Below are 25,459 nucleotides of genomic sequence, written 5' to 3' on the forward strand. Positions count from 1 at the left end.
CACCGTTTTCCACCCTCTTCTTTTGTCTTCCTGACAGGGCTTTTCTCAAACTGCTAGGTAGCTGTGGCTAGCCTTGAACTTCTGAGTTATGTTCTTCCATCTCAAGTGCTGTGATTACATGTCACTTGAGATGACTTTCAGTTTTATTTTTAATATTCCAAGAAATGAAGTGCAAAGCAGACACTTGGGGAAATGTGTGTATATAGCACATGACTTTCTAGTCACCTGGACATCAGCTTCCAGTCTCTCCATCTGACTGATTTGGGATGATTACTCAGTAATCACCCAGAAAATGAACTGGACAAGTGCAAGAACTGTTAAAATCTCAAGAAGCAGCAGGAATTGGAATTTCAAATGTTTCTTTATTTCCTCACATTGGGCTAAAATTTTGAGTTAAAATTAATGACTTGAGTAGAAAATATTTCTTAAATACCACAAATGAAATATTTCAGATACATCAGTGTTATATCAAAGTAAAATGAAGATTGATTGAAGACTCTTTGGAATTACAGTATTGCTCACACATTTTCATAACATTAGTACATTCAGTAGTATAATATTTGTTGGACAAATATGCAAAATAAAAGGTTGAGAGCCATATTAAGTAGCTTGTTAGAAATCAATGATACTCACTTGTGGTGCCCATATGGGACCCTGGCTTTCAACAAAATGATTTCAAAAATTTCAAAAAAGTTCTTCATCATGAACCAGGAATATAGAATGTGTTTTTTCTTTGAATCAATGATGCACACTTGTCTGTGTCACAAATTTTAGGCAATAGGAATTGCTCAAAAACTGCTCAAAGAGGTAGGCATTTTCCTTTACATTCTTATTTTAAATTTCTATGAGGCTTAGGTGATAGCTCTATAATGTGCTTGCTGAACAAGCACAGGGATCTGAGTTCAAATCCCCAGCATCCATGAATGAATAGGACAATCTCTCTCTCTGTCCTCTCTCTACCTCTTTCCCCATCTCTGGTCTGTTTACAAATGTGTGTGTGTGCATAGTGTCGAAAACTTAAAGAAGCACAATTAATAGCCAAACTTTTAAATTTAGAACCTAAAAATAGAAAAGAGAAGAAAGCTCAAAGTGAGCAGAAAAATAGTAGATATTATAGTTAAAATAACTGGGTCCAGAAATATTATGATCTGAATATACTTATCACAAAGGGGTTAAGTTAATAAGCAGGGAACTCTCCCAGAGAAAGTTACATGGTTAGAGGTTCAGTAGATTCTATTTACCAAGTACACAAAATAGAAGGACTACATATATTTGCAGTGATTTGAAGGAAAATGTCCCATAAAGGTAATGGCATTATTAGGAGTGGAGGCCTTGTTGGAATAAGTGTGGTCTTGTGGGAGGAAGCTTAAAGGCAAGCTCTGAGGTCTTATATATGCTAAAGCCATGCCCAGTAAGCCTGCCAGTCAAGATGTAGGACTCTCAGCTGCTTCTCCAGCATCATGTAAAAAATGGGAGTAAATTTAGCTGTGTGGCAGAATTTCTGAAAGAAATTAAATTATTCCTAAACCAATGAAGAGGCATTTATGGCCATATATTAGAACCTCTGTCTCTTTAGATGTTCTTTTGATTCAAAGGTATACTGTTGAAATCCTAAGTGCATGTTCCCTTTGAATTTGAAATGCTAACCCCAATGTTCAGAATAACGTATAAAGTATCCAAAACAACTAGCAATCTTGAAGAATTTACCTAAACATTCAATTTATGAATTTCAAAATATGATACATGGCTATTACAACCAAGTTTGTGTGGTGGTACTGTAAGGATATGCAAGGAGACATGCAACATATCTTCATGAGATGAGAAATAAATGCTTGTCTTTATGGATGACGCTTTTGTTAACAAGGGCAGTATGGCTAATATTAACTATTAACTTAAAAGAATTTAGACACTATGGAAGCAAAGTTCTAGCATGTCTATGAGGGTGTTTCCAGATGAGAATACTTGAGCTAGAAAGAGTATCTTACATATGGGCAATATTAAACCATGGAAGGTGTCCTGAACTGAATAAAAATGATGAGGTGAGCACCAGAGTTCATCTTTCTCTGCTTGTTGACTGTGGATGCCATTTAAGCAGCTGTATCATATTCCTGCCACTTTGACTTTACCACCAAGATGGACTGTGCCCTCAACCTATGATCTATAATAAACCCTTCCTCAACTAAGGTGCTTTTGTAAGTGTTTCTTCTTTTGGGTGTGTGAAGTAAGAAATGGAAAGGATTTTAGGATATTTCAAAAGGAAAATTGTCTTCCTTAATAAATAACACTAGGAAATAGAATATAGACTTGAAAACCATGTAATTGGATCCATATTTCATTCTATGTACTAAAATTAACTCTTGGACTTGGGTCAGGGGGATGGATAGACAGGTAAAAGTCCCCCCCACTGAAAATTGGAAGGCTGTATTAGGATTCTCAGAACATATATAAAACCAAGATGGGAGTTCACATCTATCATCTCAGTGTTCCTACACCACGATAAGAAGTAGAAACAAGAGGAGTTGTCAGAAGTTCAGGACTCAGCTATCCTGAATATGCATCACAGTGGCAAAAAAAAAAAGAGTGACCCTATCTCAAGAGAGATGGAAGTAGATTGTCACCTGAGATTGTCTTCTTGGCTCCTGAAGTATAGAAAGGCATACACATATCATCATCATCATCTCTCTCTCTCTCTCTCTCTCTCACACACACACACACACACACACACACACACACACACACACACACACACACAGAGAGAGAGAGAGAGAGAGAGAGAGAGAGAGAGAGAGAGAGGGCACATTTCACATACAAACGTACACAAAACTAAACAAAAAAATCTAACTCTAATTTAATGCTTATGAGAGAAACCAAAACCATAAATCTCTTCTTAAAATAAACCACAGAAGCAAGTTTTTATGATATTTCTTAGGCATTACATTCTGAGACACTGCACCAAGCACAATCAACAAGAGGAAAAAGTATTGATTTGCATTTCCCTGATGGCTAAAGATATTGAACACTTTCTTATGTGCCTTTCAGCCATTTTAGATTCCTCCGTTGAGAATTTTCTATTTAGTTCTGTAACCCAATTTTAATTGGATTATTAGGTGTTTTGGAAACTAGCTTCTTGAGTTCTTTGTAAATTTTGGAGATCAGCCCTCTGTCAGGTATGGGGTTGGTGAATATCTTTTCCCAATATGTGGGCTGTCTTGTTGATTGTGTCCTTTGCCTTACAGAAGCTTCTCGGTTTCAGGAGGTCCTATTTATTAATTGTTGATCTCAGTGTCTGTGCTACAGGTATAATGTTCAGAAAGCTGTCTCCTGTACCAATTCGTTCAAGGGTACTTACCATTTTCTCTTCTAAGAGGTTTAATGTGGCTGTATTTATGTTGAGGCATTTGATCCATTTAGACTTAAGTTTTGTGCATGGCGGTGGACATGGAAATATCTGCAGTCTTCTGCATGCCAGCATCCAGTTATGCCAGCACCATTTGTTGAAGATGCTTTCTTTATTCCATTGTAGAGCTTTAGCTTCTGTGTCAAAAATCAGGTGTTTGTAGATGTGTGGATCCATATCAGGGTTTTCAATTTGATTCCATTGGTCTACCTGTCTATTTTTGTTCCAGTACCAAGCTGTTTTCAGTACTATAGCTCTATAATAGAGCTTGAAGTCGGGGATGGTGATGCCTCTGGAAGTTCCTTCATTGTACAGGGTTGTTTTGGCTATCCTGGGTCTTTTGTTTTTGTTCTTCTGTGAAGAATTGTGCTGGGATTTTGATGGGAATTGTATTGAATCTGTATATTACTTTTGGCAAGGTTGCCATTTTTACTATGTTGATCCTACCTATCCAAGAGCATGGGGGATCTTTCCATTTTCTGGTATCTTCTTTAATTTCTTTCTTTAAAGACTCAAAGTTCTTGCTATACAGGTCTTTCACTTGTTTGGTTAGTGTTACCCCAAGATATTTTATGTTGTTTGTGGCTATGGTAAAGGGTGGTTTTTCACTGATTTCTTTCTCAGCCCACTTATTGTCTGTATATAGTAGGCCTATTGATTTTATTTTAGTTAGTCTTGTATCCTGAATGTGTTTAATAGTTGTAGGAGTTCCCTGGTAGAGTTTTTCAGGTCACTTATGTAAACTATCATATCATCTTAAATAGTGAAAGTTTGACTTCTTCCTTTTCAATTTTTATCCCCTTGATCTCCTTTTGTTGTCTTATTGCTCTAGCTTGCACTTCAAAGACTATATTGAAGAGATATGGAAAGAGTGGACAGCCTTGTCTTGTTCTTAATTAGGTTACCTTAAATGCCCTCCCCTGGTAACAATATTGACAAATACCTAATATACCATCCTAGAGCCTTCATCCAGCGGCTGATGGAAGTAGAAGCAGAAACCCACAGCTAAAAAATGAACTGAACTTGAATCCAGTGCAGAGAAGGAGGAGTGATGAGCAAATGGGTCCAGACCAGGCTGGTGAAACCCACAGAAACAGCTGACCTGAACAATAGGGAGCCCTTGGCCCTCAGACTGATCACTGGGAAACCAGCATGGAACTGATCCAAACTCCATGAATGTGGGTGTCAGTAAGGAGGCTTCAGAAATATATGTGGCCACTTGTAGTAGATTATTACTTATCCCTACTACAGGAATGGACTTTGGGAGCCCATTTCACATAGAGGGATACTCCCTCAGGCTAGACACACTGGGGAGGGCCTAGGCCCTATCCCAAAGGATATGACAGATTCTGAAGACTCCCATGGAAGGCCTCACTTTCCCTAGGAAGCAGAAATGGTATTGGATAGGTAGGGTTATAGTGGGGGGGCAGGTGAGGAGGGGAGGAGAGAGAACGGTATTGACATGCAAAACAATCTTGTTTCTAATTTAAATAAAAACCTTTGTATTCAAAAATAAACAAGAGGAAAAAGTAGATAAAAATCATTGGCAAAACATTTCTAAAGTGTCCCCAAAATCCAACTGCCCAGTACATGAAAATACTTGGTAGAATGAAGGTAAATACCAACAAGAAAAGGTAGAAAACAAATTATCTACCTAAACATTTGATGAATAATTTGAATAAAGCACTTCTTAGAAGATGTAAAACTGATTGAGAAACATGGAAATATGTTCAACTTTATTAAAAATTAGGAAATGAAAATCAAAACTTTAATTAGATATTAATTTTCAACATCTATAATGGTTAAGAAATTAAATATGTTCAGTATTGGCAGGTATTTAAAGAAACTGTATTCACAAATATTGTTGGTAGTGGTGGGGTATGATGGAGTTACTATAGTAACCATTTTATCATGCCTCAGGATTTTCATCAAATTACCTTATCATTCAGCTACTTTATCCCTAGGTATCTGACCAATAAAAGTGAAAATATATTGGGACCAGAACTTATATTGGTTAGGTTCATGTATGTGTTTATGTGTACATGTTGTACATGTATGTCCATGTATGTATGTGTCCATACATGTACAGGTCACAAGTCCATCCTGTATTTCTTGAAACTGCTTTTCACTTTATTGCTTGGGACAAAGACTCTCACTAAACCTGGAACTCACTTATTTGAACAGTAAAGATGGACCTTGAGCTCTGGAGATGTCCCTGTCTCTACCTCCTTGGCTTTAGGCTAACAGGCATCATTATCATGATGAGCTATTTTGGGGGTTTATCTATCTATTTATATATTTATTTATTTATTTATTTATTTATTTTGTGGATGTAAGTATTTTGCTTGCATCCTTGAAACAGGTACCACTTGTGAGCCAGAAGAACATGTTGGTTCCCCTGAAACTATCATTATAGATGCTTATGAGTCTCCATGTGAGTGCTTAAAATTGAACCAGGTTACCCTGAAAGAGCAAGTACACTTAATGCAGGACCCATCCCTCCAGACCAACATACCTAGCTTTTATATAGAGATTTGGCAACTGAAATCATGTCCTGCTACCTGTATGGTAAGAATTTTATGAATTGAACCTCTTCCAAGTTCAAGTACTTGATAATTTTAAAAGAATTAATTGTAATAGTTAAAATGGAGATACTAAGTGACCATTGACTGATAAATGCATAGATACAAATGAATACCCAATGAATCACATGTTATTTAGCTTTAATAAAATAATGCATGCTAAAACATGTACACAGATGAATCTTGGAAATGTAGTAGTTAAGAAAGCCAGACACAATAGGCCATGCATTGTTTCATATCATCACATGAATTATTTAGAATAGAAAAACCCATACATACAGGAGAGGTGATGGTTTTTGCCAGGGGCCCAGAGGACCAGAAAGTAGAGAATGACCATTAATGGCATGCAATTCATTTTGAGGGTATGAAAATGTGACATTGGTGACAGCTGAAGTATTTCATGACTATGCTAATGACCACTAAATTATATGTATTAAAAAGTGACTTTTACAGTATATTAATTGTATCTCAAATGGTTTTATAAAGTAGTAACAGTATTAATAGGTGTGAACAGAGTTCTAATTGCTTCATATCAATTAGCTGATTTAACCATAAAATCTTATGAACTATTGTTAGTGTGTTTTGTAAGCATGCAGTTGGAGAATTGACTAGTTTAACTCTTCTGTGGTCTCTTTAATAGCTGATGATAAGACTGATATGTAACAACTGAGTTCAAGTTCAAATTCTCTTGTTTATTTCCCCATCCACAGCAGGAATTGAACTTAGTGGGTATGACTAGGTGATCCATAAAAGACTTCCCATTGCATGATGTTAGTAGGTCTAATTAATTGCAAGTATAAGTTTATGTGTGAAGCAGAAAAAAAAAACTATTTTAGAGTGAAATAGTGTGCTGATATGAAGTTTAGGTACTTTGTTCTGTGAACTTTTACTAGGGATACATGAACAAATGTCTCTTCATCCCAGATAAGACACCAAAGACAGAACCAAATAAATGGGTACAGCTACATACATCTTGGTGAGCCAACGAGTTTAACCAAGGTTGCTTCCAAGGAATGGGCAAATTATAGGTGTCCACACTACTGAAGGAAATGAGATTTTCTCTCCCAGCAATTGTTTACAGCATGTATATTCCCAATGGAGATGCAGAGACCCAGAAGCCCTATCTCAGTCTCTGGTGAAAAGCCAACAAGCCCTGCTTTGTGAAGATCTCCCATGGGTATTTGAGATGGCATTTCAAGAAGACCATAGGCATGTCTAAACGATAGTATTCAACAACACATGTGGATCACAGTTGCCTGGCTCAAATTAGAACCTCTATAAAGGTGAGCTGAGCATGTGCCTTAACTTTTATTCCTCTGTTTCCCCAATTTAAAACTCAGCAGAAAGGGATAATAATACCTATTAAGGTATAAGGGTTAAATACTGTCATAGGGAGACCCTCCACATTCAGCCAGTGTACTGTAGTTTCTCAAAATCTCTCTGATGCACTTGTTTCTAATTTTGCAGCCCTGGGACTGCTTGACCCACTCTTTCTCTGATGTTGCCATAAGCAGAAAGGATTTCTCTTTCCCAAGCCTCCCCTCTTGTTTATGTCTTGATATCCAACAGCACAACCCTGATTTCCACTTGTGTGACTAATAACTTCCACTTGTGTGGTTAATAAGTCAAATTCTGAGGAAGTGAGATGGCTCAGAGGGGAAAGGTGTTTTCCACCAAGCCTAGAAAGCTGCATTCAGCCCCAGGACACACATGGTGGAAGGTCAGTACTGATTCCTAGAGTGTTCTCTTACTTCAGTAAAGAAAGATGTTGTGGTACAGGCATCACACACACACACACACACACACACACACACACACACACACACACACACACACACACTGAATTAATATAATTTTAAGACACCTGGTCACCATTTTCATATTCTTGGTTAATGATGAGTTTGAGTGTGCTGCTTTGGCCAAAACCACAGACTTCCTGTTCTTTCAATCACTCTCTCTTTCAAATTCTATATTAGACACACATCACTTCCTTATACTTCCTGAAACTGTTTCACAAATCAGCTATTTATTAAAACCTTTTTAAAGTTCTGTTTCTAGAGAAACATATAGTAAAATAATGATTTGTTTTCAGGAGAAACTTAGTCCGAGCTTAAATTATTTTAAGAAACTGTTTCACAAAACTAAAGTTAACATTTGGGCAAGAGTCTACCTAGCACTGTCTATCTGAGTCTCAGCTCTGTCTCTAGCCCAACCAGTTCTTCTCCTTATACTTTCCATGTAAATAGACTGTATTTACTACTATTAGACAAGCCTGACAGGCAGATATTGTCTAACTTCCAGTTTTCTGCATTCACAGTTTTAATTCACTGAATTCTAAGAACAACTTCTCATCTCCCAACCAGGCCCCATTATTCCCAGTAAGATAGAAAGGAATGAGGAAAGTTTCCATAATTTTGATGAATTGTGTATTATACAGAATTACTCAGAGATTGCTGGAACATGAAATTTTCTTCACTGGTGTGTAAAAGCACCTTCATTATAACAATCTACAATATAATTACCAATAGAGACATTATCACAAACAGAAATCCCATCTCCCACTAAATTATGACGTTAATGTTAGAGGTTTTATAGGTGTCTTGTTTCAAATAACAAACTAATTCTATTTGTTCACTTTTAAGGCTGTTGTTTTTTAAATTAAAATATACTACTTAGTCTTTCTAAAGGATAGCAGCTGTAAACATACAACACATGCTGTCTTTACTCAACCCAGTCTTTGCACTTACCAGAAATGGCCTTGGTTCTTCGGCCTTGAACTTATTTCCAGACATCTCTCTATAAGTCTATATAGACACATACCTAACACATCAACAAACAGACATTGAAACTGACAAGCATGCATGATGAGCTTATCTTCCCACAGTTCTCAGCAGGATGTGTCAGTGCAAACAGAGCATGGAAGTAATATACATTAGTCTGTCAAGAGCTAACTGACTTTTTAATTCCATATTTTAATTGTATTACATCATATAGCTCTATACTCACTTTTTTTTTTACTCCTGTAAATGCATATAACATGTGTATGCATACTCTATGTATACACATGTACAAGGATACATGTATGGGGTAAGAGGTCAGCCTCCAGTGTTTGCCCTCATCTTCCATCTTGTTTGAGACAATGTCTCTCTTTGTTCACAGCTACATGTCCAGCTGGCCTGAGAGCTTCTGGTAACTTCCACCTCATTGCAAGAGCTCAGGGATTACAGAAGGCTGCCATTGTGTCTGACTTTTAGGTAGGTTCTGGGAATTGGAACTCAGTTCCTCATGCAGGCATGTCAAGCATTTTATTACGCAGAGCCATCTCCCAGCCTCTACTCTAACTCTGCAGCTCTCTCTAGCCTTTTCACTTTCTACCTATAGATGACTTTAAGATTTTTGTTTGTATTATCTCACAAATGGTGCTTTAGATAGTGCCCTCTTGTGCTTGTCATGCTTTCTGAGAAGACAAAACATTAGAAGTGAGAAATAAGAGTTTAAAAGCCACAAACTTCACACTTAGGCAACAAAGTGCTTTAATACTTATAACAATGCTTAGATACCTCTAATATATTTGGTGATTCGTGTTTCAGGTACTGGGTGAACACATCTATAAATATTTTATTTTTCTATTCTTTTAGATAAACAGGATTTTCAAACTGGTGTCTTTTCAACACAGTTGTTGTTTGTGTTCTATCAGAAATTCCATGTTTAGATATTTTGCTCTTTCCACATCATCTTATTTATATATACATTTTTATTTATAAGAGTGTTCATACATTATGGATACTAATTTTCTCACTGTTTTTGAAATCTTTAGCATTTTATTCTCAGATAGGATACCCTATTTTGACAATTTGAATTATTGATATTTTTATTTCATAGTATTTAAATTTTTCTTAACTTAATATTTAATTTTAGCATAATTTTAAACTTCATTTTAACTTTGATTTATTAATAACCTTTGTGTTACAAAATGATGGACTTCACTATGAAAATTTTATACATGTTTATCATGTTTTCAAATTAATACCTTAAACTTCCAAATACTTGTAAATTATCTTTTTATCATTTTAACTGAATAAAGATAAATATATTTAGATGATATTTTGATACATGTACATACTATAGGAGTACTATATAGTGTGGATTAAATTAAGCTAGCTAAAATAGCCATCACATCATTTTTATTATCACTAGGGATGAGATCATTTTCTTAGAAATTTTCAGGGTTGGAACTGGTAGCTCACAACTGCCTTCAAATACAACTCCAGAGGATTCAGTGGTCTCTTCTGGCCCCCATGGTACCTGCATACATTCTTAGGCACATACTAAATCTAAAAAATGAGAAATCTCTAACCCCATAATGGCTCCCTCTATCAAGATGCCTCTTTCCACGTTCTCTTTCTCTGTCTCTCCATCAATTCAACTATCCTGTTCTCTCATGTTCTTGTCCCCACTCCCCTTCACCCCTCTCTCTCTCCCCTATGCTACCAATTTATTTATGATATCTTATCTATTTCTTCTTCCCAAGCATCCATACCTCTCTCTCTTTGGATCTTTATTGTTACCTAGCATCTCATGGGTTATGGATTGTAGCTTGATTATTCTTTCCCTTATATTTAATAATATCCACTTATAAGTGAGCCCACACCATGTTTGTGTTTTTAAGTCTGGGTTACCTCACTCAAGATGCTTTTTTTCTAGTTTCACCCATTTGCTTGCAAATTTCAAAATGTCATTGTTTTAATTTTTACCAGTGAGTAATACTCCATTGTGTAAATGTACCACATTTTCTTTATCCATTCTTCAACTGAGGATTTTTCCATGATCTGACTATTATGAATAATGCTTCTATGAGCAAATGTCCTTGTGGTATGAATGTGCATCATTTGGGTAAATGCACAAGCGTGGTATTACTGGGTATTGAGGTAGAGTGATCCAAACTTTCTGAGAAACTCCCATACTGATTTCCAATGTGACTATTCAAGCTTGCACTCCCACCAGCAATGGAGTAATGTTCCCCTTTCTCCACATTTTGTCCAACTTAAGTTGTCATCAGTGATTTTGGTCTTAGCCAATCTGACAGGTTAAGATGGTATCTCAGAGACTTTGTGATTTGAATTTCTCTGGTTGCTAAAGATGTTGAGCAAATCCTTTCATGTCTTTCAGCCATTTTAATTTCCTCTGTTGAGAATTCTCTGCTTAGATCTGTACCCCATTTTTAATTTGATTATTTGGGTATTTGGATGCCTAGTTTCTTAAATTCTTTATATGTTTTGGAGATCAGCAGCCCTCTGTCAGATGTGGAGTTGGTGAAGATCTTTTTCCATTCTGAAGGCTGCTGTTTTGTCTCATTGACAGTGTCCTTTGCCTTACAGAAGCTTCTTAGTTTCAGGAGGTCCCATTTATTAAGTGTTGCTCTCAATGTCTATGCTTCTAGTGCTATATTTAGGAAGTGATCTCCTGTGCCAATGCTTTCAAGGCTACTTTACACTATCTCTACTATCAGCTTCAGTGTTGAGTTTTTTTTTATCCACTTAGACTTGAGTTTTATATATGGCAATAGATATGGATCTATTTGTATTCTTCTACATGTGAACTACCAGTTATGCTAGCACCATTTTTGAAGATGCTTTCTTTGTTCCACTGTACAATTTTAGCTTCTTTGTCAAAACTCAGGTGTTCATAGGTGTGTGGATTAATGCCAGGGTCTTCAATTCCATTGCATTGATCCATACACATGTCTGTTTTTATGCCAATACAGTTAGGGAGAAATCTGGTGCTAAGGAAATTCCCAGGAATCTACAAGGATGACCACAGCTAAGGCTCATGGCAGTAATGGAGAGGGTGCTTGAACTAACCTCCTGCTGTAATTAGATTGATGACCACTCTAATTATCATCATAATACATTCATCAGGAACTGATGGAAGCAAATGCAAAGATCAACTAGTAAGCACTGGGCTGAGCTCCCAGAGTCCAGTGGAAAAGAGGGAGGAATGGTCATATGAGTAAAGGGGTCAAGATAATGGGGAAACCCACATAGACAGCTGTCCTTAGGTAGTGGGAAATCACTGACTCTGGACTGATAACTGATAAACTGAACGGCCCTCTGTAGGTGACAGTTCTGTAGCTTGGGCAGTCTCTGTGACCACTGACAGAGGGAACAGAATGCATCCCTAGTGCATGAAGTGACTTTTTGGAGCCAAATCCCTATGGAGGGATAACTTATTCAGCCTTAATAAGGGAGGTGTGTCTTGGTCCTGCCTCAACTTGATATGCTAGACTTTGTTAACTCCCTATGGGAAGCCTTGCCATTACTGAGGAGTTGATGGGGGGGCGGGGAGTTGGGCTGGGGTAAGAAGTGGAGAGTGGGAGGGGGAACTCTGATTAGTGTGTAAAATGAAAAAAAAAAACTTTAAATAATTTTTTAAAAAGGATACATTGTATACCTATATGATATTGTCAAAGCATAAAAAAATTCTAAAACAACAAAAAAAGAAAACCCCAGATAAATACCAGTAGCAACTATGCCCATCGTGCTGAAGAGTTGATATCTAGAAACTCATCCTTTCATTTAATCAAAACTGTGCATCTTGCTGTCTCTAATACCACTCTGAACCTGTCTCTAACCATTGGAATCTTCAGTTCTCTTCTCTGCTTCTATGAGTTCAGCATTTTGCTGCTGATTTGCAAGCGTATTTTGCTTAACCTGATGTCTTCGAAGATAATCTACACTGTGACAAGTAGTAGTATTGTATCCTTTTACAATATTTGCATATTCTTCATTCTATGAGTGTGAGAGAAATGGATATACATTTCAAGAACTAAGGAATAGCTGGAATTTGACCCCTCCCAATGGCTATGGTTATTTGTGTACCCATTTGTTGTTTGGGGGTGGAAGAAGGGGCCTTGTATATCCTCTTCTACCATGTTATTCACTAGTTTCCTTGTTGTTCTTGTATATTTGGTTCTCCTTGTGTGTGGGGGGGCCTGTATGAGTATATTGTATACATGCTTAACTTTGTTATGCATTTACAACTTAAAAGATAAACTCTAAGAAACTCTGCCCCTCAAATCTCAACCTTGTTATAAAGAAATAACTTTTTGTAGCTTCAAAAATTGCTGGCTTTCCTGATCATTAAGGAAATAATTATAAATATTCACTTCCAAAATTAATTTCATCTGTTCCCTAACCATATATTTCTTTCTCTTAGTTTTTCAGTTATAAAACTTGTTCATAACTGATTATGACTGTGGGAGTTTTTGTTTTGTTGGGTTTTGTTCTCATTTTGGAAGATAGGGTTTCTCTCTGTAGCCCTGGCTACTGGAACTCTTTCTATAGATCAGCTGCCCTTGAACTCACTGATATCCACCCTCATCTGCCTCCCGACTTCTGGGATTAAGCACACACCACCACTGCCAAGCTGAGACTAATTTGTTTACTAAGAACTCTTGATTGAATACTGGGTAAGAAAAAAGTTTATTCACTGATGTTTGTTTAATGCTTGCTGGGTGATTGCTCAGTGATTAAACACTTGTCTCACAAGCATGAGGATCAGAGTTTGGCTCCTTAGCACATGCATATAAATGCCAAGTTAGCATTGCAGCCTGTCTGTAATTCCAACCTTGGAAGGCAGAGATAAGAAAGCTGGCTATCAACTAACCACATCCCTGAGTGCTAGGAGAGACCCTGCCTCAATGAACAAGATAGAGAGAGAGCCAAAATGATTATAACATCTTCCTTGGGTCTCCACATGTATGCTCAACCATGTGAAGATGCATCCCCACACACATGTGCCTACACACATGCATATGCATGCCTATCACAAACATTCTGGAAAATGAGAAAAGACACACAATGCTTACTTTTCAGAAGTATTTTTATTGAATTAATTAAAAATTATCCTTGTTTTTCTGATAAGTTGCTTGATTACAAATATATGGCTAGTAAAAACTAAATGGGGTTTTAATCCATGTATGTATTATTATATAAGTTGTAATTAATATTAGTCCATGCTCATATGGCAACCAAATATCAGGTATCATTATAAATCAATGATAACAGATGTATGAACAAATAATTGTCATTTTTAATCTCTGTGTATAATGTTTAAACCCTTGAGGCCAATAACTATAATATTAATTATCTTCCAAATAATTTATATTATTCTATTGAGGTTTATATGGCAGAATTTAATGGAACTATTATCTAATTTTTTCTCTCATTTTCCCCACTGTGGCAGTCAAATGTTTTCTATCTTTTGTCTGCTTTCTGTGCACAAATTCCCACTACTTTATTTCTTCTCTTCCCTTTCTACATATATGGTCAAGGTGTCATCATTCTCCCTTGACTTCTTGGCTTTCCTTAGAAGTTTCAAGAATAATGCTAAGATAAGCCATAGACTGCTACTATCTGCATGAGGCCCTTCATAACAGCTCCAACATCAAACTGTGTATAGTGGCACACTATAATCCCAGTACTTGTAAAGCTACAGGAAGATTAGTAGTCCTAGGTAATCCTCACCTACATAGTCAGTCCAGGTGCCATAACTACTTTTATTTTGCTGTGATAAAACATATTAACCAAGAAAATTCCCTAAAATAAAGCTTTGATTTGAAGCTTACAGTTTCAGAGGGTTAGAGTCCATGGCCATCATATCAGGGAGCATGGGTACAGGCAAGCAGGAATGGAATTAGAGCAGTAACTGAGAGCTCACATTTTGAGACAAAATTATGGGGTAGAGAGAGAGAGAGAGAGACAGAGACAGATGGGGGCACGTGGAATAGTACCTTTTTGAAACTTGAAAGATTGACCTCAATGATTTACCTTTTCCAAGGTCATACCTCCTAATCCTCTATAACAGTTCCACAAACTATAGACCAAGTATTCAGACAATATAGTCTATTGGGGATATTTCCACCCAAACCATCACAACCAGTAAATGACACTGACACTGAGATAAAAATAGATAAGCTGATCCTCTATTGTAAATTGAGAAGAATGGGAGACTGGGGAAGAAACAAGATACAAACCAAGTAGGATAAACACCCATAGAAAATAATGAATAAGTAAAACTTATAGCTAAGCATATCATAATAACAATGAAGAAATACAATTAGAAGATAAAATTTTGCAAGTACTCTACGGGAAAAGACATTGTCATGGAAGCAGCTGTGAAGTGACTGCCAAATTTGCAACAGGAAAGTGTAAAGAAAAATGATAGAATAACATTTAAAATTCCCATTTCTTTTCCATTTTTGAATGTTTTAAAAATATTTCCCAAAATAGCTGTATAACAATTGCATAATTCTTATAAAAAAGAAATAAAACTTGCACTGATAAAACTTATTAGACTCTCAAAAGTTATGCATTTATTTTTGATAAGATGGCTCTGTTGTATAAAACTATTGGGGCAATGTAAATAAACAACTTACTTAGCCCACATAGGGACCAATGACAGAACAAATTAAGAGTAACATCAAAGTCCAACTTTGTGATATAATGAGTTTTATTGGGGTTTCTTACAGGAATATGGATGAGGGGTTACTTATAGGAACAGAAATAACTCAAAAGTAGGTATATAATCAGAACCCACTAAAGTATGGGTGACAATTCATGAGAAATGGAAACTTGGAGCCCACTGCACAGTCTGAAGTCAGCTCAAATATTTGGAGAGTGCTGTTTCCAGATAGCTCAATTCTTCTGCATCTCTTCCAGGCAGTCCAAATAATCTCTGCTTCCTTCAAGCAGCTCAGCTTGTCTAAGAGTCATTCTAAGAAGTTCTTAGTGCTAACATATTCTGGGTAAGGAAGGGGTATCTTGAGTCTGGACAGTTTCAGGGACTTCTGAAGCTACTGAGCTGTGTTCTTCTTGAACATCTCTTTACTCCTTATAATATCCTGTTGTTTCACCTCCCCCTCAAAATCCTGTTTCTAAGCCTCCCTTCAAGATGGATGAAATTACTACACAAAGTTTCAGTGGGTAAAAGTAGTTGCAGATAAGACTGATGACCTCATTTTAAGCCCTAGAACCCCAGAACTGATTCTCTCAAGTTGCACTCTGACCTCTACACACATACCATGTGGACCCTTCCACGCACACAATAAATAAATGCAAAAAGCTCTCCAGTGAACTCAGAAGTGAACTACTTATATGTTGGCAGACGATATAACATTTGGAGTATTCGTTTACTAATGCATTATCTAAAACTTGCATTACTAGTGTACCTTGGTCACTACTTGGGTCCATTTATTTTCTATGAACTCCCACTATTTCTGCCTAAAAGGTTGAATTTTATTTATTATATACATTTTAGAAACAATAAGTCTTAGTTGATTTTGTAATTTGTCGTCTTTATTTTTTCATAGAAGTGCTGCTTGTTGGAGTCTTGCTCTGGTTAATGGGACTATGTTCTGTATCTTTTGCTCTCTTCCATCATAGTTGTATATGTTCATGTGAACTGCATTTCCAACTGGATGAAAAACTCTGTAAAATGTAGGAAGAAAAATCATTTTAAGCTTATTTTGAATTGGTGGATTCCTGTAAATTCAAATCAAAATTAAAAGTAGTTCTTTACTTGAATTTCCCTGATGGCTGCTTCTCATGTAAAACACCAACAACTCTTAGATCAACATAGCTTGACAATGATTTGATTTAGACCTTCTTCATAAGTAGGAAATGTGTAGGGATGAAAGAAGTAAATAATTACTGGGTTCTCAGGCAGAAATGAGACATCTATATCATGTTTTCCAAGGCTCAAGGAGCATCAGAAGAAGAGGGTGGAGGAGTGGTAGGGAGGACTATGGAGCACTGTTCTGGTCATGACATGGCCTTTGCACCATTAAAGTAAAGATGTGATTATTTGTACAACATGTGAACAAGATTGGACCTAGCAGCAATGTGTCATGAAGTAGGGAAGGACTGAAAGCCTTTACCCTTCCCTAGGGATTTAGAAGTAGTTACTGGTTGATGGCAGAGAGAAAGACATTTTCTTCATTGATGCTGTGGCAAGTTACTCATGGTCCTGTAAACACTTTGGATCACATAAAGAGTTGTAAGTAGAAAGGAGTTGGCTGGGTAAGATAAGGTAGTGGAAGGGGAGGAGTACAAATTGAGATTATGGGGAGCAAAAATGATGGAAATGTGTTAAGTAAATGCTTGAAAATGTGATAACCAAATCTGTTATCATGTATGACTAATATATGCTAATAAATATAACAAACAAAATTATAATAAAAAGAAGAGCAAGAAATGTAACCACTACAATTGCAGATCAACCCATCACAGATTTTATTAAACATCTACTGTGTATTCTGCTACTGTATTCATCAGAGGCCTGTGAAGCAGATATTTATATGTGATCTCTCATTGACCTAGCAAGTAAATGAAGTAAATGGACTACAATATTATATACACGGAACATTTATTATCACAGCAAAATTACTATACCAAGTTGTTTTTAATATTTTCTTCTTCAATTTGTTGAATATATGTCTTTATTGTATTACAAACACATTCTAATCACACTGAAAACTTCAGAAACTCCCTTAAGCAACTTTTAAAAAAGATAATGCTTAATTTTGCATCATTATACACTTGTCTTCAAATTAGTAAAATTGGTCCCATGTTAAAGCATAGTAAATAATGTTATTAATGCCACCATAACACTGCATATGCAGGATGTGATTTTATTTAGTTTCTAATTCCAGAAAATACTTAACAACCCATTAGATACAAAAGGGTTTGGTTATTGTACTTGCATTTGCCACATGTACTATATGTACAATTATAGTTTGTTTGAATTGTCAATAATGATCCTGATTTTGAAACTGGTTTAAACTTCTCAATGCCATAGGGACTTGAAATTTCTCACATACCTGCCTAAATGTGCCTCCAAGGCTAGAACATCTTCTAGTGTCCAGAAAGCATCAAGCCAATAATACTGACTGGGTTTATTATGTTGTTCTTAGTTAGTACTCCCTACACAATGACTCAAATTTTCTAGTGCCAGAAAAAGCCTTGGCCATATTTAAGTTTGATTGTTTACAAATAGGAAACATATGGGACTTTATGATCAGAGATTTTGGTCTGAGGTTGTGTTCTGTATCAATTATTTTTATCACTGTTGTGACAAAATAGATGGGCAAAGCAACACAAAGCAGGAAAGGTTTACTCTATCTGACGGGGAGAGTGTCTTTGGATCACAGTGAAGAGTATATGGCACCAAAGAAGCAGGCATGGGACACAAGGAGAAAGGAGCTGGTCACATTTCATTTACAGATGAGAATTGCAGAACAAGCCTCAAAATGAAGTCACCAGGACCAATTCTTCCAGCAAGACTTCACCTCCTAAAGGTTCTATGACCTCCCAAATAGCACCACCAGCTAGGGACCAAATGACCAAACACAATGAGCCTGTGGGGGACAGTTCATATTAAAACCAAAGCATGTTCCTTTCATTGTTCTCTGTCCTTGACAAAATGATATTAACGGACAGTGTTCTGCATCTCTACTAGTCTGGTTTTGTTTCCCCCAATTCTGAAAACTTCTTTTTGTCTATTTATTTATTTATTTGAGTGCTTGGAAGCAAAGTTTAATCCTGTGGAGGAGCAGCAAGTGCTCTTTCCAACTGAGCCATCTTACAACCAGCCACTTACATCCATTTTTAAAAGAAAAACAAAAGCATTCAAAGAAGTTATTCAAAGGTCATTTAACTCACTTTTACATTTCTCTTTGGGCATAATTTTCTGTGTTCCATTCTACTCATAATTACATCAAACTACTTGAAACAGGTTGAATGGGTTCCAGGAACCAATGAACAAATATACACTGGAGAGAGTTTTCCCACAAGAACTACTCTGGGTTAGCATATTCATGTGCTAGAACATGAAAATTTCCCTTCTATAGAAAACTATAGACATATCATAGCACAACACTCCCAACAGACTATTTTTACCTTATTTATTCATTTGGCAGTAAGGAAAATATTAATTATAATGTGAGGTCTTGTCAGTATCCCAACAGTTGCCTGTGTAGATGATGTGGTTTTTAAAAATGTGTGTGTGTGTGTGTGTGTGTGTGTGTGTGTGTGTGTGTGTGTGTATACTTGCATGTGTGCCATGGAACACATGAGGGATTTGGAAGACAACTTGAGGGAATCATTTCTCTAATGCTGTGTGGGTTTCAGGTAGGAAATTCAAGTTGTCAAGCTCAGCCTTGAGTAACTTTAACCCCAAGAGCCATCTCACCAGCTACATGTATTGATATTATTTATGTCCTGGGGTATTATTACACTAAGGAGATACTATTTTCTTTATGCATCTTTGTTAAATTATGGGCTCCTTGAGGATGAGTTAGTTTATGACAAAAACAGAATTGTTGCTTCATGTAATTGTAGATAGAGAAGTTCAGTGTCAGTGTTCCAGCACCTGGTGAGTGTCTTCCTGTTATATCACAATATGGTGGAACATACATTCTATAATGAGAGATGACATTCAAGAAGGGCAGGAAGCAGAGAAAAACAGGAGAGAGAGACATCGACAGAGATACACAGAGAGAATACATAGGGAAAGGAGTTAGAGAAGAGAGAATAAGAAGATTATAGAAGAGAAGGGGAAGGAGAGGGAGAGGAATAGGAAAAGAAAGAACAAACATGCAAGAAGAAAAAAAAATCACACCCACAATAGGGATGTTAGTCCAGGTGTCCAAAAGGATAGATGCCTCATATCCCCAATGTTTCTTAAAAGTAATATCTCTTAATGGGATCCTTATGTCTATTAAATTTTAACAGAAGTTTGGGAAAGAACCTGTAATGCAACCTACAAAGCTCAACCCAGGCTGTGTTTCAGAAAATACCCTCAAACATACTGAACAGTATATGACATCCAGAGTGAAGGGAATGAGTCTTGTTAGCTTATAATTGATTTTTAATCTACAAAACTAATGCATATTAGTTTTTAAAAGAGAATAGCATTTAATGAGTGTCAGAGGACAAATCAAGAAGTTAGCTGGAAGAAGAAAGAAAAGACATTGAACATCAGGAGGCTGTTCCTTTAACAAAAGTAGAGCTATCTGGTTTGGGAAACATTTTTGTAACAGAGTGATTCTCAATTGCTGCATCCATTAGCAATGGTCTCAGGTGTATTTTTTCAGACTTTTCATTTCTTCTCATGACTTTTCTTCCCAAGCCTTTGACGTATTATGCAGCTCTTTACTGGCCATCAGCATTAGCAACTTTATCAAGCATAACATCTCCTATCTCTAATATTCCTCATAAATGGTCTTTCTCTACATGAGCTACTTTTGTCAAACATGACATTTACTTTCAAGGGTGTGGAGGCATGGATTAGAAGCTTCTTCATAATTTTTACTGCTACAGGTCATTCTTTTTCATATCCCATTTAGAACCTATTAGTTACACATGCTATCTCCCTCGAAATCCAGGGTAAAGCACCTGAAATTTATGCATCATGATTAGCTTAGATAAACCAATTCTGCTTTGATTTCATTTTACATTATGTCTACAAAGGGATTGGTCTTGCAGATTTTACAAATCAACTCAAAAGCCCAGTACCTTTCCCATGCATTGGTGAATATTTGAGTTTCATGTGTGTATTTATGGGTGTGTTTAATCACACACTTCAAGGATTGATAGTTAATATTGATTGCTAACCAGAATTATAACCACCTATGAGAAAATAAACAAACCTCTGGACATGATTATGAGGAATTTTTCAGACTGGGGTAAGTAAAGTGAGAAGAACTACCTGTAGCACTCTGAATGTGATTAGCCCCCAAAATCTCATAAGGAGTGTCACTATTAGGAAGTGCGGCTTTGTTGGGGTGGGCATGGCTTCCTTGGAGGAAATGTGTGACTGTGGGGATAAGTTTTGAGGTTCCCTATACCAAACAGTGTCTCAGTTGACCTCTTGTTACCTGCAAGATTAGCACTCTCATCTGCTCCTCCAGCACCACATCTGACTGCAAGTGGCCATGATCTCTGCCATGAGGATAATGGACAGAATCTCTGAAACTGTGAGACCCCTCAATTAAATGTTTTCCTTACAAGAGCTGCCATGGTCATGGTGCCTCTTACAAGAACAGAAACCCAAACTAAGACACCACTATAATGGTGGCACCATCTATGGGGCGACACAGACTAAATACATGCAATGTGACCAGCTGACTCCTAAAGCTCCTGCTGCCATCATTTATATCATTATGAACTATAGCCTCAAACTATGGCCCAAAATAAACCCTCTATGCCCTGTTACTTTTGTCAGGCATTGTGTTATAGCAACAGAGCTATCAATATATGCTACATATATATTGGATATAAAGTGTTGAAAAACCTCAACACAGAAAATCTTAGTATATGTGTAATTGAACTAAACAACATCATGGAAAACATTTAGGACTATTTCATCAGCAGTATATCAACAATGAAGTCATTTGTAATCTGACTTAAAAGACACATTTTTGAACAAATATTTAAAACTAAGTAGATAAAGCTAGTGAGGATGTTAAAGATTTTGCAGTTGAATACTCTGGGTATAGTTTTAGTCTCTAAACCTTTCTATTTCATCCTTAGTTCTGATATCAGTAATATATGGAAAAGTTTTTCCACCTTCTGTACTCAGCATTGTCTATTCTCTTTTTTATTTACTCTGGAGAGAATTAGATTCTAGCTGCTGGACTGATCACTCTGTTTTTGTATCACAATGTGTACTGCAAAATTCTTCTTACTGGTATTTAAATGTCCAATTGATGCTACCTTCAATACTTTCCTGGATTAAAACAAAGTGGACTGAATGCTGAGGTATGACAATGACACAAAGTGTATAGGCATTTTCTGTCAAGCCTGATGACACAAGTTCAATTCCTGACTCCCACGTGGTAGAAGCAGAGACCAGACTCAATTAAATTTTCCTTTGACCTCAACACAATCCATAGAATGTGTGCAACCCATGGCATTGTGCAAAATAAATAAATAAGACTCAAAGTCTAGTTGGCTAAAGTACTATTTAAGCACCTATTATTTTAGCGAAAACAATTGCAAAGAATGTTATAAAAATGTTTTCCAACTGAGAGGACCTTCTTCCTGGATAGTAAGGTTTTGGGAAATGCAAATCAAAACAACTCTAAGATACCAACTTAATCCTATCAGAATAGCTAAAATTAAATGACACCAATGACAGTTTGTGCTGGAGAGGATGTGCAGACAGGGGAACACTCCTCCACAGGTGGTGGGAGTGCCAACTGGTACAGCCACTTTGGAAATCAGTATAGCGATTCCTCAGGAAAATGGGAATCAGTCTACCACAAGACACAGCAAGTCCATTCTTAGGCATATACCCAAAAGAAGCACATTCCTACAATAAGGACATCTGCTTAACTATGTTCATAGAAGCATTATTTGTAATAGCCAGAACCTGGAAGCAACCTAGATGTCCCTCAACTGAAGAATGGATAGAGAAAATGTGGTACAGTTACACAATGGAGTACTTGGGGGGGGGGTTCAATGGAATCTTGAAATTTTCAGGCAAATGGAGGGAACTAGAAGAAACCATTCTGAACCAATTAATCCAAGACAAACAGGGAATGTACTCTCTCATATATGGATTTTAGACATAGAGCAAAGGATTACCACCCCACAATCCACACTTCCAGAGAAGCTAGGAAACAAGGAGGACTCTAAGAGAGACATACATGGTCCCCTGGAGAAGGGGAAAGGGACTAGATCTCCTGAGCAAATTGGTAGCATGAGTGGAGGGAGGAGGAGCTAGGAGAATGAGAAGGGGAGAAGAGGAGGGGTGAGGAGGACATGAGGGAACAGGAAGTTTGCTTTGCTAGAAGAATAGAGGAGAGCAAGATAAGAGATAACATAAAGAGGAAGCCGTTATAGGTTTAAAAATAAATCAGGTGCTACGGAAATGTCTGTAGATCTACAACGATGATACTAACAATCTAAGCAAAAGAGGAGAAGCTACCTTAAATGCCCCCCACGATAATGAGATTGTTGACTGACTTATATGCCATCTTATACCCTTCATCCAGCAGCTGGTGGAAGTGGAAGAAGACACCAAGAGATAAACACTGAACTGAACTGGAATCCAGTTGCAGAGAAGGAGGAGTGATGAGCAAAGGGGTCAAGACCAGGATGGTGAAACCCACAGAAATAGCTGACCTGAACAAGGGGAAACTCTTGGTTCCCAGACTGATAGCTGGGAAACCAGCATGGGACTGATCCAGACCCCATGAACGTGGGTGTCAGTGAGGAGACCTTGAAATCTATGGGTCCTTTTGTGGTAGATCAATACTTGTCCCTAGCATACGAATGGACTTTGGGAGCCCATTCCATATAGAGAGATACTCCCTCACCCTAGACACACAGGGGTGGGCCTAGGACCTATCTCAAAGGATATATATATCCTTTGGATATGACAGACTCTGAAGAGCCCCCCCATGGAAGGCCTTACCTTCCCTGAGGAGAAGAAAGGGTATGGGATAGGTAGGGTGTTAGTTGGGGAGGGGGGCGTGGAAGTAGGGGGGCAGAGGGAACTCAGATTGACATGCAAAATAATCTTGTTTCTAATTTAAATAAAAAATGGAGAGAAAGAAAGAGAAAAAGTACAGTAGAAAAAGTGAACAATAACAAACTATATAGAATAATGATAATAATAATAATAATAATAATAATAATAATAATAATAATAATCTCTACTGAAGTTACAAAAAAAAAACCAAATACCTAGGGAAAAAGGACATAGAGCTCCAGAAATTAAACAATATGAAATAAACTGTTACCGTGAAGACAAGGCACATTTGTTTCTTAAAAGTAAGAAGAATAACTCCAAGTGTTATTAATACTTTAATAGGGCCTCACAAAATAGATTGCAAAAGCAAGCTTAGAAATGAAATTGGTCAATTATTTGTATTGTAGTCATGCTGATGGTGGTGAGAGACAGAAGACACTTTCAGAACTTACTGCAAATGGAGTCTGCAGGATTAGTTAGAGCATACCAGTTCAGGGTTGAGGCTAAGTGCTTTAATTATTATAATTTATGAATTTTCTCATGTCGTTGGTTTCTTCTTCTGGGCCAGGATCTAAAGTATGTGTGTACTCATTGAAAACTATGTTCCACTTGGTTAGAAGTGATGTCCTCATCATCTGTACTGTGCACTGAGGCCCCAGCTGCAAGACCTGTTTGAGCTTCTCTCCATGGGTGAGATTTCCCTTCTTTTTCTCACTTCAGGTGTATTTATGCCATGGACTACAGAGTAGTAATCTCTGTTGGCAAAGGTTTACTTTCTAGCTGTTCACAGGGATATGGTATCTTTTTACAAAACCTTACCAGTGTGCTGGATTTCTCGTGTCATATATCCAAGGAAGCACTTTTACCTAGGACAGGAGGTTGGAGAAAATAAAGGGTGCCTCCTGTATCCAGGATTCCTCTTTCAACAATCTTAAAAATAGCACATGACAGTTTCCCATTACAATTCAGATTACATATGACAAAGAATCTCTTCAAAGCAAAGCAGCCAACTTTTTAGCTATAAAAAACCTTGTGCTGTGCAGGGAACTTAGAGAAAAGAAGTAAATCTTTGATCCTCCCAAGAGATCCATTTTAAATAGATTTCTGTTTCTGTAAAAGGAGACCATGATCACAGCAAAACTTATAAAGGAAAATGTTTAATTGGGACTGGCTTACAGTTCGTAGGTTTAGTCCATTATCTTTATGGCGGAAGACACAGCAGTGAGTAGGCAGACATAGTGCTGAAGAAGTAGCATAGAGTTCTATGTCTGAATCCTCAGGCAGCAGGAAGAAAGACTGACACAGGGCCTGGCTGAACTTCTAAAACTTCAAAACCCATCCCCAGTGACACACTTCCTCCAACAAGGTTGCACCTACTTCAGCAAGTCCACCTGTACTCCAACAAGGGTTGACTTCCTAATAATGCCACTCCCTATGGACCTCTGGGGGTCATTTTTTTTTCAAACCACCACAAGATTTATGCTGAATATCAAAAGCTCTGAAGGGAAGGGTCCTTTGATCTCCACATGTACATGTGCAAACACACACACACACACACACACACACACTAGAAATGGGAGCTACATAGCAGTAAAATTCACTTAAGACTCTTTCACTCTTCCAAAGGACTCAGGTTTGGCTTTTAAAAACCATTTTGGGTGACTCACAACCACCTGCAACTCCAGCTCCAGAGGATCTGATTCCCTCTTCTGGCTTCAGTGGGTATTTGCACACATTTGCAGACACATGCTCAGACACAGCTGCATACATACAAATAAAAAATAAATAAATGTTTACAGAAACTATTACCACCAACAAAGACACATATGTACATGAAAATTAAACCAAGAAAAGCAACCTCCACTTTTCAAACACACAATGTTTAATCTGTCTGCTTGTCTGGATCTAACAAAAACAAACAAACTAACTAACTAGCTAGCTAACT

The sequence above is a fragment of the Cricetulus griseus genome, chromosome 5 (genome assembly GCF_003668045.3).
Source record: "Cricetulus griseus strain 17A/GY chromosome 5, alternate assembly CriGri-PICRH-1.0, whole genome shotgun sequence".
NCBI classification, from domain to species: domain Eukaryota; kingdom Metazoa; phylum Chordata; class Mammalia; order Rodentia; family Cricetidae; genus Cricetulus; species Cricetulus griseus.